The 15,637-nt window shown below is 41.4% G+C and overlaps 1 protein-coding gene across 2 annotated transcripts in view; it reads left to right on the top strand.

The window, feature by feature from the left end:
- The first annotated feature begins 10,880 nt into the window (after positions 1-10,880).
- Positions 10,881-15,637, top strand: part of LOC147026617 (paired mesoderm homeobox protein 2-like) — a 68,019-nt gene continuing 63,262 nt past the window's right edge. Inside the window, exon 1 of one of the 2 annotated variants that reach the window (XM_085882217.1) lies at positions 10,881-11,135. The gene's annotated coding sequence lies outside the window, so the exon portion shown is untranslated. The remainder of the gene's footprint in view (positions 11,136-15,637) is intronic. The other variant, XM_085882216.1, reaches the window with a different exon arrangement.

The following is a 15,637-nucleotide window of genomic DNA, read 5'->3' as shown; positions in this document are numbered from 1 at the left end:
GTAACGTATGAGAAGCGCACCATACTGCACTGCAGTGCAAGCCCAAAGTCATGCGGAGAGTTTCCAGCAGCACGTGCGACACACCATTTATAAATACAAAAACCTCTGCAAAGATCGTAATTAGAATCTGAGATAAGATGGTGTAGAGAAACCTCCAGTATCATTGGCTGAGGGCGTGGTTGTGCAGCTGACACAATGCCCTCCATTGGTTAAGGCAGTAGCAAGCCCGTCCCCCACGCAGCGGAAGATGGGGTTTTGCAAGTGTGTGTGTGTGTGTGTGTGTGTGTGTGTGTGTGTGTGTGTGTGTGTGTGTGTGTGTGTGTGTGTGTGTGTGTGTGTGTGTGTATGTCTACATATCTGTCTGGGCTGTAACTTTTTTTGTTACCGTTTGAGCTTTTGTCATCACATTTTCAACAAAGCTTTATTATGAGAATATGGAGAAGGAAAATTAATGATTTTGTTTAAATTTTCGTTTTTAGATCCTCGTGGAGGATCTCTAAGTCTTACTCACGTTGTTGTTCTTCATCTTCTTCTTGTGGACTTTTTTGTTTCACTGCCTACAATTTTCATCGAAACTTCCTGAAACTTGTCGTATATAGGTAAAAATACCCTGCACAGACAGTAACCATCTCCAATTTTGAAAATTCCTGCGAGAGAAAAAAAGTTATGATGTCAAAATATCTCCACTAATGGAAATCGCCGAAAAAATTATCTCTGAAACTAGGCAAGCTTTTTGAATTCTGTTTGTGGGAATCGAACAGGGCATTAAGGGGCTGTTACACCTTGACGATTTAGCCAGCATATGCCGATTTATTAAAAATTTGTCTAAAATGCTGGCACACGTCGAATACGTTATGGGTAAGTTGTGTATACGTTAAGAGCACGCTGAAAAACACTGCCATACGTCGTAGTACGCTGGCGTTAATCGTTGTACTTTGCGGTTGTCCGCCAATTTTAGCATGCTTGAAATTTTACGACGTATGCCGGCATATGGCTCACACGTTCCGCATATGCTGGGAATAAGTTGTTGGCACATTATGCGATCCTTGACACACGTTACTTGTAAGTTACTCATAAGTCGAAACACGTCGAGGTAATGATTAGCGTACCCGAAACTTATTTATAACCGATGAGTAACGTGTTGTAGGCACATTACACGATCGTTGACACACGTCGAGGCACTTTATGCGATCATTGGCACACGTAACTTGTAAGTTACTCTTAAGTCGAAACACGTCGAGGTAATGCTTAGCATACCCAAAACTTATTTCTAACCTGAGTAACGTGCTTTGAATCTATGAGTAACATACCTTCAACGCATATTGACGTATGTAGACGTATTTGATCGACGTCTTCCGGACGACCACATAACTTGCTGAACGTGTTTCAAATTTACAGCTACCGTATAATGGCGTATTGGCAGCGTTTAAAAAAAAACAAAACAAAAAAAACCAACACCAACTTCCGATATTTCGTCATGTGCTGTTACGTCACGTCCGATTGCCTCTTCAGTTTTCTCGTCTTATTCTTAGTTCCTCCTCTGTGAATATTTTCTGTTTGAGGATATTGTCACGTCGACGTCGAAACTTAAAAGCAAATGTCCGAATATTAAAATTCGTGATAGACTAACCCAAAAAATTAAATAAAATAAAATAATAACAACAACAACAACTTCAGATATTTCGTCACGTGCCTTCACGGAGCCAAGGAGAAAAAAAGAAAATGTGCCTTGACGGAGAAAATAAGTTCCGGGTATGCTAAACATTACCTCGACGTGTTTCGACTTATGAGTAACTTACAAGGAACTTGTGTCGACGTGTGTCAACGATCGCATATCGTGCCTACAACTTATTCCCAGCGGAGCGGAACGTGTGAGCCATACGGCGAGTACGTCGTAAAATTTTCAGCATGCTTGAAATTTCACGACGTACAAGGCGTATTACGATGTATGGCAGTGTTTTTCAGTGTGCTCTTAACGTATACACAACTTACCCATAACGTATTCGACGTGTGCCAGCGTTTTAGACAAATTTTTCAGAGGTCGGCATACGCTTTCTAAATAGTCAAGGTGTGACTGTGATGTTGACACTTCCAATTCTCAGGCGGTTATGATTTAAATCGGCGAGCGGCAGCTTTTTAATAGGCTACGCCACGTGATCGTCGGCGATACGTGCAGCGCGCTATGCATACGTTCGACTATCGTTGGGCAAAGGTTGTGAACGCCGACAACACGCTAATCATTCGTTGGTCTAAGTTATCTATATGTGATTAAAACGTTCTGTGTATGTTACTAATACGTTATGCATACGTCCAAAACTTTTAAAAAACATCAAAATTTCAGCGTACGCCAATGTTTTACATACATTTTTATACGTTGCCATTGCTGGCTAAAACGTCAAGGTGTGACAGGGCCCTTAGCAAAGATGAATTACCGCACATATGAGACATCACTATGACGTCATATCAATTTTAATGACCACATTCCTATTTTTTGACATTTTTTTTTGTTTCACAACCCAGAGTTTTCATCGGATCTTCGTGAAACTTGCCATGTATATGCAGAAAGCCCATGCACAGGCAGTAACTATCTCCGATTTTGGAAATTTTTCCTCGAAAAAAGTTGACGTCATAATATCGCCGCTAATGGAAATCGCCTATACCATTATCTCCGAAACTAGGCAAGCTGTTTGAATTTTGTTTGCGTGAATCAAGCCGGGCATTAGCACAGATAATTTATCGCAAACCTGATACATTACAATGATGTCATATTCGTTTTTATGACGTCTTCATTAAGAGGACCAGGATCTTAGCGCATTTGAGCTTGTTATTAGTATTAGCTCACCTGAACTTTAGTTTGGTGAGCTTACCTGATCAAGCAGCCTTTGAAGGTGAATTAGTCGGTTCTTCGGTCAGTGAGTCTACAAACTCTTCAGTCATTATCGCTTGAACCAAACACACGATTTTAATGAAACTTCACCACAAGCTTATCTGATGCCTAACGAAGATGTATCACCTGCATCAAAATCTGCGTTCATTAAGGTGGTATATGGAGGGAGGATTTGACCCCCCCTCCCAAAAAAATAGGTATTTGCTCTCTTCTCCAAAACTACACACGCAAATTTGAGGAAACTTTACCACAACCTGTATCACCTGTGATATAACAAAGTTTGTTCACGGCATAAAAAGATCAGGGTCAAAGGGGGGTTTGAGTGACTGTTGCTCCTGATCCAGGTAAGTTTCAGGACTTCCGGTCATATTTTTCGGATACCAAGCCTTTCAGGCTGGGTAATCTATTGTTTTTCTTCTGTTCATTCTTCTAGATAATTTATTACTAGCAAATACCATCCGTCACTTTGCTGACGGGGATACTAAAGGGGAAGGAAAATGGGGGGGAAGAGAGAGTGGTGGGGTACAGAAAGAGGGGGGGATGAGAGTGAGGAGGTGGAGGGGAAAAGAGAGAGGAAGGAGGGGGAGAGAAGAAGGGTGTGTGAGTGAGGAGGAGGGGAGAGTGAGGAGGTGTGATGAAGGGAAGACAAACATGTGGTGAAGCGTTAATTACAATTCATACTATTTCATCAAAATGATTCTGCATAGAACAACAGTGAAGATGGAAACAAAATAATGTCTGAAATCCATTTTCGACTGGTCTTACTATAAATACTGCCTGGAGACAGACACGTCCAGAGACAAACACTGCTCGGACACATCTGGAGACAAAACCCACCAGAGATGTCCAGAGCCAAACACCACCCGGAGACAAACTCCTATCCAGACATAAACATCGCCTGGACACGCCTGGAAACAAACACTGCTCGGACACATCCGGGGACAAAACCCGCCGGATGTGTCGAAAGACAAGTACCGCCTGTACACATCCAGAGATAAACTCCCGTTCAGACATAAACATCGCCCGGACACGTCCGAAGACACAATCACGGCCTGGACAGGTCCAGAGACAAACAATGCCTGGAGACAAACAGCCAGGGCCTGGACAGGTCTGGAGACAAACACCGTCCGGACACATCCGAAGCAAACACCGTCCAGACATAACCACCGTCCGGATTTCTCAAGAGATAGAGACAGAGAGAGAGAGGGGGGGGGGAGAGAGAGGGGAGGAGAGAGTGAGAGAGGAGATATGGGAGGAGGGTGATGCACTGTATTGGGAGGGGGTAGTGCAAGGATGGGACAGAGAGAGAGAGGGGTGGAGTAAGGGAGTTAGCAGAGAGAATATGTGATGCTTTATGAACACACACACACACACACACACACACACACACACACACACACACACACACACACACACACACACACACACACACACACACACACACACACACACACACACACACTTATTGGTATGGATGTGATCAACAACCCATTCTGAATTGAATTTGAAAAAGAGGAATTCCTGGGTCAGGCGTCACCTCGTTAGACTCAGGGGAGTCCCGGTATACCTTGTAGACCCATGGTACGAACATTTATTATTTTGTGTTTGGGTTATTAAAACACCAATTCAATTGATGTCTCCAGCAAAAAGGGTCAATTGCCTACATAATTAATAGATTGAATGCGGCCTGTTTCCGGGTTCATAACTCGTCGATCCCACGTCATAGAGAGACGTGTGGGACGTCATAGAGAGACGTCATAGAGAGATTCCACCTCTTTCAACTCGGAGGAATCCCGCTTTACCCTGTGTACCGATGGTGCGAACATGAATTACTTCGTGTTCAGGTTATTTTGATACCAATTCAATTGATACTGACGATGCCTCCAGGAAAAAAGGGAAACTGCGTACGTAATAAAAAGGTGAAATGTGGTGTGTTTTTTGGTCCATAACCCACGTCATAGAGAGAGACATGTGGGACCTCTTTAGAATCAGCGGAGTCCCGGTTTACCCTGTGGACCCATGGTGCGAACATTTATTACTTCGTGGTCAGGTTATTTAAATCCCATTTCAATCGAAACCAGTAATGTCCCCAGGAAAAAGGGCAAACTGCACACTTAATAAATAGATATTTGGTCTTCCATTTGATTTGAATTTATTTTAATCCCATTCTGAATTAAATTGAATAATAATAAAGAGGACGTCATGTGTGAGGTAGCCAATCAAAGCGGGATTGCATTAAAGTGGGACATCTTGGTGCCCAGTTATCACTGCCAGTTGTAAAAAAGTGGCAGTTCTAGTTATTATTTGTAGCTAGGCTGGAATTTAAATTCGAGATAAGATATTGTCATCACACTCCGTCTGTCCGTCTCCTATTTCGACTTTGGCTAAACCGCTGAGCTGATGAGGCTGAAATTTCACAGCAATGTTCCTCTCCTGACTGGAAACAGGAATTGCAAAGGTCGTTCCAGTCACATGGCAAAATGATCAAAATGGCCGACTTCATGAATTTCTTCAAAAATCTTCTCCAGACCTACCAGTAAGAATGCTCCCACATTTGGGTTACAACATTAGGCCGCCAGGGTAGGGATGTTAAATTGTGGAGGTCATGCCGATCATGTGACCGGAAGTGTGTCAAAGTGGCCGACTTGCTCAATTTTTGAGAAAATCGAGTAAATTCCTTCCGAAATCTACTTCTCCAGACCTACTAGTCAGAATGCTCCCAAAGTTGGGTTACAAAATTAGGCTGCCAGGGTAGGGATGCTAAATTGTGGAGGTCATGCCGATAATGTGACCGGAAGTGTGTCAAAGTGGCCGACTTGCTCAATTTTTGAGAAAATCGAGTAAATTCCTTCCGAAATCTACTTCTCCAGACCTACCAGTCAGAATGCTCCCAAATTTGGGTTACAACATTAGGCTACCAGGATGGGGATGTTAAATTGTGGAGGTCATGTCGATCATGTGACCGGAAGTGTGTCAAAGTGGCCGACTTGCTCAATTTTGAGAAAATCGACTTCTCCAGACCTACCAGTCAGAATGCTCCCAAATTTGGGTTACAACATTAGGCTGCCAGGGTAGGGATGTTAAATTGTGGAGGTCATGCCAATCATGTGACCGGAAGTGTGTCAAAGTGGCCGACTTGCTCAATGAAAATCGAGTAAATTCCTTCCAAAATCGACTTCTCCAGACCTACCAGTCAGAATGCTCCCAAATTTGGGTTACAACATTAGGCTGCCAGTGTAGGGATGTTAAATTGTGGAGGTCATGCCGATCATGTGACCGGAAGTGTGTCAAAGTGGCCGACTTGCTCAATTTTGAGAAAATCGACTTCTCCAGACCTACCAGTCAGATGCTCCCAAATTTGGGTTACAACATAAGGCCGCCAGGGTAGGGATGTTAAATTGTGGAGGTCATGTCGATCATATGACCGGAAGTGTGTCAAAGTGGCCGACTTGCTCAATTTTTGAGAAAATCGAGTAAATTCCTTCTAAAATCTACTTATCCAGACCTACCAGTCAGAATGCTCCCAAATTTGGGTTACAACATTAGGCCGCCAGGGTGGGGATGTTAAATTGTGGAGGTCATGCCGATCATGTGACCGGAAGTGTGTCAAAGTGGCCGACTTGCTCAATTTTTGAGAGAATCGAGTAAATTCCTTCTAAAATCTACTTCTCCAGACCTACCAGTCAGAATGCTCCCAAATTTGGGTTACAACATTAGGCCGCCAGGGTGGGGATGTTAAATTGTGGAGGTCATGTCGATCATGTGACCGGAAGTGTGTCAAAGTGGCCGACTTGCTCAATTTTTGAGAGAATCGAGTAAATTCCTTCCAAAATCTACTTCTCCAGACCTACTAGTCAGAATGCTCCCAAAGTTGGGTTACAAAATTAGGCTGCCAGGGTAGGGATGCTAAATTGTGGAGGTCATGCCGATAATGTGACCGGAAGTGTGTCAAAGTGGCCGACTTGCTCAATTTTTGAGAAAATCCGGAAGTGTGTCAAAGTGGCCGACTTGCTCAATTTTTGAGAAAATCGAGTAAATTCCTTCCGAAATCTACTTCTCCAGACCTACCAGTCAGAATGCTCCCAAATTTGGGTTACAACATTAGGCTGCCAGGGTAGGGATGTTAAATTGTGGAGGTCATGCCAATCATGTGACCGGAAGTGTGTCAAAGTGGCCGACTTGCTCAATGAAAATCGAGTAAATTCCTTGCAAAATCGACTTCTCCAGACCTACCAGTCAGAATGCTCCCAAATTTGGGTTACAACATTAGGCCGCCAGGGTAGGGATGTTAAATTGTGGAGGTCATGCCGATCATGTGACCGGAAGTGTGTCAAAGTGGCCGACTTGCTCAAATTTTGAGAAAATCGAGTAAATTCCTTCTAAAATCTACTTTTCCAGACCGACCAGTCAGAATGCTCCCAAATTTGGGTTACAACATTAGGCCAAAAAAAAAAAAATGTTGCATTGGCGTAACAGGTCACTGAAAAATAGGGTAGGTCGGTCGGGATCTTTTTTTTTTTTTTTTCCTAATAAATCCCTCCCAAAATCTCCCCCGGCTCGAGTACCACCCTTTTTGTCGGCGGGTTCTGTCCGAAACACTTCCGGGTTTTTGCGATCGCGATCGCAATCAACAAGATACTTGAAAACGATAGCAAAACAACAAAAATAGCAATAAAATAGGGTCGGCAAAATTTTTCGATAGCAAAAAAACAAAAAAAAAAACGTAGGGTCGGCGGAATTTTTAGGGTCGGGCGGGTTACGCCAATGCAACATTTTTTATTTTTTTGGCCTTAGGCCAGGATCCTGATCAGCTATAGGTGCAGTGGTCCTTTTTAAAAAAAAATAATTATTCACCCCTTTTTTGGCCTTTCTTTGCTCTATTATTTTAACTTCTTTTTTCTCAGAAACCACTTGTGCAATTGACACAAAATATTCAGGGTATGAGTGATCCCATGTATAATATTTTATTTGTAATTATGATGCCATAGGTCTCGTGGTATGGCAGCCATCTTTAATTAAACAAAAAAATATTTAAACTATATCTCTGAAACCGCTGATCGTAAAAACTTTGAAACTTGGCACATCTCATTCTACTCCAAATGGGGAATGCTGGATTGTAAGGATGACGTCATCAGTGAAGTGGAAGACCAGTCATAAATGTTTGAATCAAAATCCTTGTTTACCATTGAGATTCCGTATGCCCAGGCCGTAACATTTTTACCAATTGAGCTTTTGTCATCAAATCTTCAACAAACTATTATGAGATTGTGGAGAACACAAATGAATAAAATGTACAACTTTTTTTTTTCACTGTAGATTTTGTCAAGTTTAGTTCGAGTCCACAGCAGACGCGGACAAGCTTTGCACTTTCAGATGCTTTCCAGTTTGGAATTTGTTCAGGGTGCCGACGATGGCTCACCGACTCTTCGTGATGGACACCGTGGGATCTGTAACGTCCAACTGAGGGACGTCCAGATCTTCGATCTTACTAAAATTCTTACTTACTAAATGTACAGATCGTCGATCTTACTAAATTAAATCTTACTAAAAATCGATCTTACTAAAATACTAAACTAAATCTTACTTACGCCAAAAAAAACGGGTTTGGTACACGCGGATGGGTTTGGAACTCGTGGACACGGACAGATTTGGTACACGCGGACGGGTTTGGTACTCACGGTACACACACACATCGATGAATCACCCTGCCTGTGAAACACCGGGATGACAGCTTATAGCTGGGTCAGGATTCGAACCCAAGCTATAGACAGCTTAAAGGAAAGTGTGCTCCCAGACATATCATGCAGTAGGGAGTGTGCCATTCGGAACTTTGTCAGCCTACACATTGCTCGTACTGACAAAATCTACGTGTTATTATTCATCCTTTTTACAAAATCAATACATCGTCATTGCAGTAGTAAAAGAACATCGATAAATCACATCCGTAGATATGGTGAAAAAAAATGTGCTCAAGGATCCCCTGCAATTATAAATGCTTAACGAGTTAATAGTTTACGAGCAGAAGTTACAATAGGACCTTCGCTAGCCGTAAGTAACCTACCCGATATTCTGGTACTCCACAGAAACTTGTGAAAACTTTGCGAAGTGCACCAAAAGTATATTCCAATCAGTGTGCCAATGAAAAGCCTGGTGTTGGCTCAATGTTGGCTTGAGATCTTAGAGTCTTGAGTTCGATCTCCTGTCGTGCTGTTGACATAACACCAAATGGGTAGACTCAGCCTGTCATTCTTCTGAGGGCAGCAAAATGAGGACCAGCTTACTGGAAACAGGGGCACTACATCAGCAGCACAGCAGTGATTCCACCAGCAAGTACAGGCTGCATTTAAAACTACAACACATATGGCAATGGATGCCAGTGTAAATACTGTAATAAGAAGAAGGGCACTCGGTGGAGCACATATCTCCACCAGGTTGAAATGTCATGCTCACAGGCAAGGGGGGGGGGGGGGATATAACCTCCGTCCATATTCGGTGGTGGAGGTCATTACCATCATCATAGCAGACGTATACCATATCACCAAAAGTGTTGGGACAATAAGGGAATATGTATCTTTCATATGATTGATAACAGGATGTCACTAGCACCTTGCACCAAATGTTTGTGGAGTTGTTATCGGGTGTAATTTTTACACCATTCCTCCTTCGGAGCAAATGTCGGTTCGGTGGTGAATTGTGTTCTGGTTCCAAGAGGTCCCAAAGTCGTTCCATTGGGTTAAAGTATTGTTTCCACACCGGACTTGATCGATGTAATTAGGCCGTAAGGGTCCTCAATATACGTAGTGTGTGTGTGGATACGGAGGGGTGATGGGAGGTGATGAGGGGCGTGGAGAGGAGGCATAAAGGGGCGCGGAGGGGGAGGGGGTGAGGAAGAAATGAGGGAGAGGAGGAGAGGGGAAGATCTGGACTCCCATCGTCATCTTTTTCAAGGTAAAGTATGAAACAAGGAGGAAATGGTAAAGTTGCGATGTTAGGGGTGAGTTGTAAGATATCTTACGTTGCATGACTTGTACCCACTCTTCAGGGAAGAGTAAGAAAATTCAAGTATTTAAGTCTTCATGCCATTCATAGTGCCCTCGGCGCAAAGTACCGTGTGGATAAAAGCACGTACCACGTGAAGCACCACTTACACGTGGATAAAAGCACATACCCTGGGAAACACAAAGTGCATGCAATGCGTGGATACAAGCACGGACCACGTGAAGAACCAGGTTGCAAAATGCGATGGTTGAGCATGTCCTGCACCTATTTTGTGGTCTTTGATCAAGGCCACCTCACTGATTGCAGCTCAGCACCGGAACGAGCAAGCACCAGATCAACAAAGCACATGCTCTGGGAGTTGATTAAATCTGAGAAAGAAGCAAACACCGTGCCTGCGTTGTGCGACACGGAATGGGAGGAGAGGGGAGTACGTGCGGGTGATAGTCGGTGGCTGGTGGTTGGATATGGTCTCTGAACGGGTTTGGTACACGCGGATGGGTTTGGCACACGTGGACGCGGACGCGGACGGGCTTGGTACATGCGGACGCGGATGGGTTTGGTACACGCGGACGCATATGGGTTTGGTACACGTGGATACGGACAGATTTGGTACATGCGGACGGGTTTGGTACACGTGGATGGGTTTGGTACACGCGGACGGGTTTGGTCCACACGGACGGGTTTGGTACACGCAGACGGGTTTGGTACACGCAGACGGATTTGGTACACATGGACAGATTTGGTACACGCGGACGGGTTTGGTACACGCGGACATGGACAGATTTGGTACACGCGGATGGGTTTGGTACACATGGACAGGTTGGTACGTAGCATGCGCTGGATATACCCGCACACGGGAAAGGCGTGCATTGGAGATGTGCGCAGGTCCCGGATAATGACACATAATGGAGTGAGGGAGGGAAAAGGTAAGGGGTGGGAGATGCTGGGGGCTTGGCTCGTCCCAGCCTGCAGGGTCAGCGCCCTCCCATCCTCTCTGTGCCGACAGACAGACCTGATAGCCCATTCACGGTGGAGGAAACCCAGGGGATGGTCATAGCGGCCGCGTCGGGCACGCACGGGAGGAGCACGGATCGCTGAGCGAAAGCAGCCGCCACGCTCTCCGGGGAGCTGGCCTCCTCCCCCACGCACCCCTTCCTCCCGTTCCCCACTGGCCCGCTGGGCATCATGAAAGCCTGAGTGGGTACAGTCGCTGTCTTCGTTCAACCTGCATCGTGCCCGGCAGGACGTAGTAAGTATTGTAATTGTATAATGTTCGTGCAATGGGCTGGGATGCTCAAGAATTGAGCCTAGACTAAGTTTGTGAGTGAAACTGAAAGTGAGTGTGAGTATTAAAGTAAGCATGAGCATGGGATGCAATGCGAGGTAAATCTAGCTCCAGTGAGTGTGTGTGAAATGTAGAATAAATGAGAGAGAGTGGAAGGAAATAGAAGAGTGGAACCTAATGTTAAAAATTGTAAAAATGTGTGCATGACAAAAAAAATGAGAGCAAGAATCAGCGAGATTGTGAGCATCACTGTGTTGGACACTGAATGTTGGACTGAAAGTAAGAATGAGAGGGGACATGATGGAAGTAGTATAGCGAGTGAGATGGTGTGTGTAATATTATATTTATTTATATATATATATATATATATATATATATATATATATATATATATATATATATATATCAATAAAATGAACTAGTTTGCCAGCACTCTTGGGAAATCCACAGGCATAGACATTATAACATTTAGACATCTTGAGTTCGATGCTGCACGTAGAGTTTTCCAAAGTGGCTACTGGCAATTCTGCAGATCCAGAAATGATGTCATGTAAACAATTCATTTACTTCACATAATATGTGAATACATATCCATGCAACTGTGAAATACAGTAACTTGTTTATAAATCCTGCATTTGCACACTATTCTGCCTTGAAAACGCTGGTGAAAACAGAAATTACACACAACCTTGCATTTTTTTTTTGCTGGTTTATAGCATAAAAGGTTGTTAAAAGGACAGATTAGAGATTGTTTTAATTAAAGACTTCAAATATTAATCGTGACTTTTTTGTCTGCATGGGTTGTAATCAAAAGGTACCTTTCTTTCATGATAGACAAATGTACATAGCGTTGTTCAGTTTTCAAATGTACATAAATTCAGACGTCCTCTTGAGTGTCCAAAATTTTTCTTTGGGCAGTGTTGAGGCAATAGACAATTGACTTGATGGCTCCCAAAAGTAATATGCATGACTGTTAGACCCCCCCTCCCCCCAAGTTTACGTCAGGGATGCATTTGTGAAAGGTGCGACAAATATCGAAACGATGTAAATTAAAGCAATTTTTTCTCATTTGAATTAATGCAATAAGGGCGGGTGCATTACTATCGTCGCGACTTTCTTTCCCAATATATATCTCCCTTTTTACCTGTGACATTACCCTCTTTTAGTTAATGACAGTTATATTCAAATACTCATATATTATAAAATAAAATAAAAATTACCAAACATATTTAAATAAATATAAAGAACATATTTTAGAATTTGAATTTGTCTTACCTTCAGTACCTCTTCTGGAGCGGTTGAAGCAGCCATGACGTGTAATGAACGTCAGCATTTTTATAGATGGTACGCACCGTAGTCGAAGGCAAACTTAATAACTCGGCAGCATCGACCGCACGTTCGCGAGCATCCATTTGATGAATAACATCGAATTTCACTTCTAAAGTAACACTTTAATGTTGTATCTTTGTCATTCCACATGACTAAATTTCTTTATGTGCAATGCAAAGTATTTCGTACACAGGGGAGGTGGAGATGAAAGCTGAAGCGACAGATAAGAGAAAGGACAGATACTGTCAGTGATGTAAGTGTGGGTTGAGGTGACACAAATCGGGGGTGGTATTCATAAAGTGACGAGGTATTTGTGAAACAATATTAAAGGGGGAGATGCAAGTCTGGGTATGACTACCTCATTTCCTCTGCATGGGTTGTAATCAAAACGTACCTTTCTTTCATGATTGAAGACATGTTGTTCAGTCTTCAAATGTACACCAAAGGCCTAAAGCCTGAGGTCTATAAGTAGTGACCAAAATGGTGGACATATGATTTTTTTTTTCCTGGTTACAATTGTGGGTGGAGTCAGGCCAGTAAGCCAAGCTCCACTCTGGACAGAGAGAGCTTCAGAACTTCAGAGTGACAGACTGGTGGAGAATATTATAGTGGATATGAAGAAGTGACTGGGAGTGAGAGTGATGTGCAGGAATGAGAGGATCACAAAGGAGAGTGAAAATAAAAGTGGATAAGTGTGAGAAAACAACGAACGATCGCAAAAGAGTGAAAGTGAGATAGTGAGAACAAGAGAGTAGTGTAACAGCTGTATAATGATGGTATAAACCATAATAGTTTTAATGGTAGAGAAACATTTTTTTACATTATACAGTACTGTAATTGTAGTAAAGACCCACTTATATACATGTAAGAAAAAGAATCACATGTCGTGCATGGAATAAGCAAAACATGTCCAGATTTCTCACAGTATTAATTAGACTAATAATATGGATGCAAACAAACAAGACATAATAGTGACTGAAGCATTTTGTGCTGCAATCTTCAGGGTAAAAATCGCAGCAAGTGAAGGAGGAAGTGAAGGCACGTGCTTTTCCGCAAGTCTCAATAAGGTAGACACTGATTGGTTCAACCGTAATGACGTCACGGTTAATCTGAACGCCCAATGGTCGGCTCATCATCTTCACCTCCAGCTCCCATTGGCTGGAGCAGAGTTCGTCGATTATTGACGTTTACAACCGCATCCATTGAAAACAAACTAAATGCAGAGGATGCGGTTGTAAACGTCAATCATCGACGAACTCTGCTCCAGCCAATGGGAGCTGGAGGTGAAGATGATGAGCTGACTAATGGGCGTTCGGATTAACCGTGACATCATTACGGTTGAACTAATCAGTGTCTACCTTATTGAGACTTGCGTATATAAGCACGCGCCTTCACTTCCTCCTTCACTTGCTGCGATTTTGTACCCTGAAGAATGCAGCATGAAAAGCTTCAGTTACTATTATGTCGTGTTTGTTTGCATCCATATTGAAGTTCTGTAGTACCAAACAACTGTTTAGACTAATAATAATAATAAATAGTTTTATTTCTCTTTATAGAGTGATTTGGACTTATAATAAAGTTAAACAAAGTTTTATATTCACAAAGTGAATGGACAATTGATAAAAACAAAACAAAACAAAACGTTAATTTCTATCATCGGAGTGAATTGAACCAATGCTAAAAACAAAATGTTTCCTTTCTATTCACACAGGAAATGGACTAATTATCAAAATTAAACAAAATTTCATTTCTATTGACAGTGTGAATTGGATTAATGATAAAAACAAAACAAGAAGTTTAATTTCTATCCACAGAATAAATGGATTGATAGAAACAAAATGTTTTATTTGTGTTCACAGTGAATGGACTAATGATTTTTTAAAAGTTTTGTTTTGATTCACAGGATGAATTGGACTCTTGATTAAAAAGCAAAACATAAAGGTATTCTATTTGCACAGTAAATGGAGAGTTTATTAAAACAAAACAAAACAAAAAAAAAACTTTTCTTTCTATTGACAGTGTGAATTAGACTATTAATAAAAACAAAGGAAAATGTTTTCTTTCAATTCACATAATAAATGGACCAATGATAAAAACAAAATTTTATTTATTAATTCAATGAATGGACATAATATGATAAGAGAAAGGTTTATTTCAATGTTAGAGTAAGCTGTATCAAACAACAAAGAAAAGCTTTAATTTCCATTGAAAAAGACAATGAGATGATTTATAATAACTAATTAAGAAGTTAAATTTATATCCTTGGGAGTGCGTGGACTAATAATAAAAACAATTTTATTTCCATTCACAGAATGAGTTGGACAATTAATTAAAACAAAGCAAAACATTTTCTTTCTATTCATAGAGTAAATAGACTGATGAAGTTTTCTTTCAATTCACAAAGTAAACTGGACTAATAGTAAAACAAAACAAAAAAAAAACTTTTATTTATATTCACAGAGTGAATTGGATTTTTGATAAATAAAAAAAACAAAAGAAAATGTGTTCTTTCAATTCACAAAATTAAGTGGACGAATGATAAAATATGAAACAAAAAGGTTTATTTCTCCTTCCAAAGTACTGATGAGAAACACACACACACACACACACACACACACACACACACACACACACACACACACACACACACACACACACACACACACACACACACACACACACACACACACACACACACACACACACACACACACACACACACACTTTTTGATTCACAACATAAATTGGATTAATGATAAAAACTAAACATAGTTTCATTCCTATCCTTGGGAGTGAGTGCACTAATAATAAAATTAAAAAAGGCTTCTTTCAAATTCAGTGTGAATCGGAATAACGAAAAAAGGCTTTTATTTCGAATCACTACATGAATTGGTCTAATATATACATATATATATATATATATATATATATATATATATATATATATATATATATATATATTATGAACAATGATTTGCTCTTCATAAGGTGAAGTAATTTGATGAATAAAAACATTCTTGCAAAATACAGATCCTCCTCAAGTTAAGGGCTGGTGAATAAAAAGTCTTATTGCTTTTAAAGAACACATCAGTGATAGTTCATTGTTTTTTCGTTACTGGAAAAGCTTTCTTAGTTCA

Source organism: Eptatretus burgeri, chromosome 5 (assembly GCF_056783735.1).
Source record: "Eptatretus burgeri isolate ZD-2024b chromosome 5, Ebu_testis_v1, whole genome shotgun sequence".
Taxonomy (NCBI): domain Eukaryota; kingdom Metazoa; phylum Chordata; class Myxini; order Myxiniformes; family Myxinidae; genus Eptatretus; species Eptatretus burgeri.
This window is presented reverse-complemented; position numbering and strand designations above follow the sequence as displayed.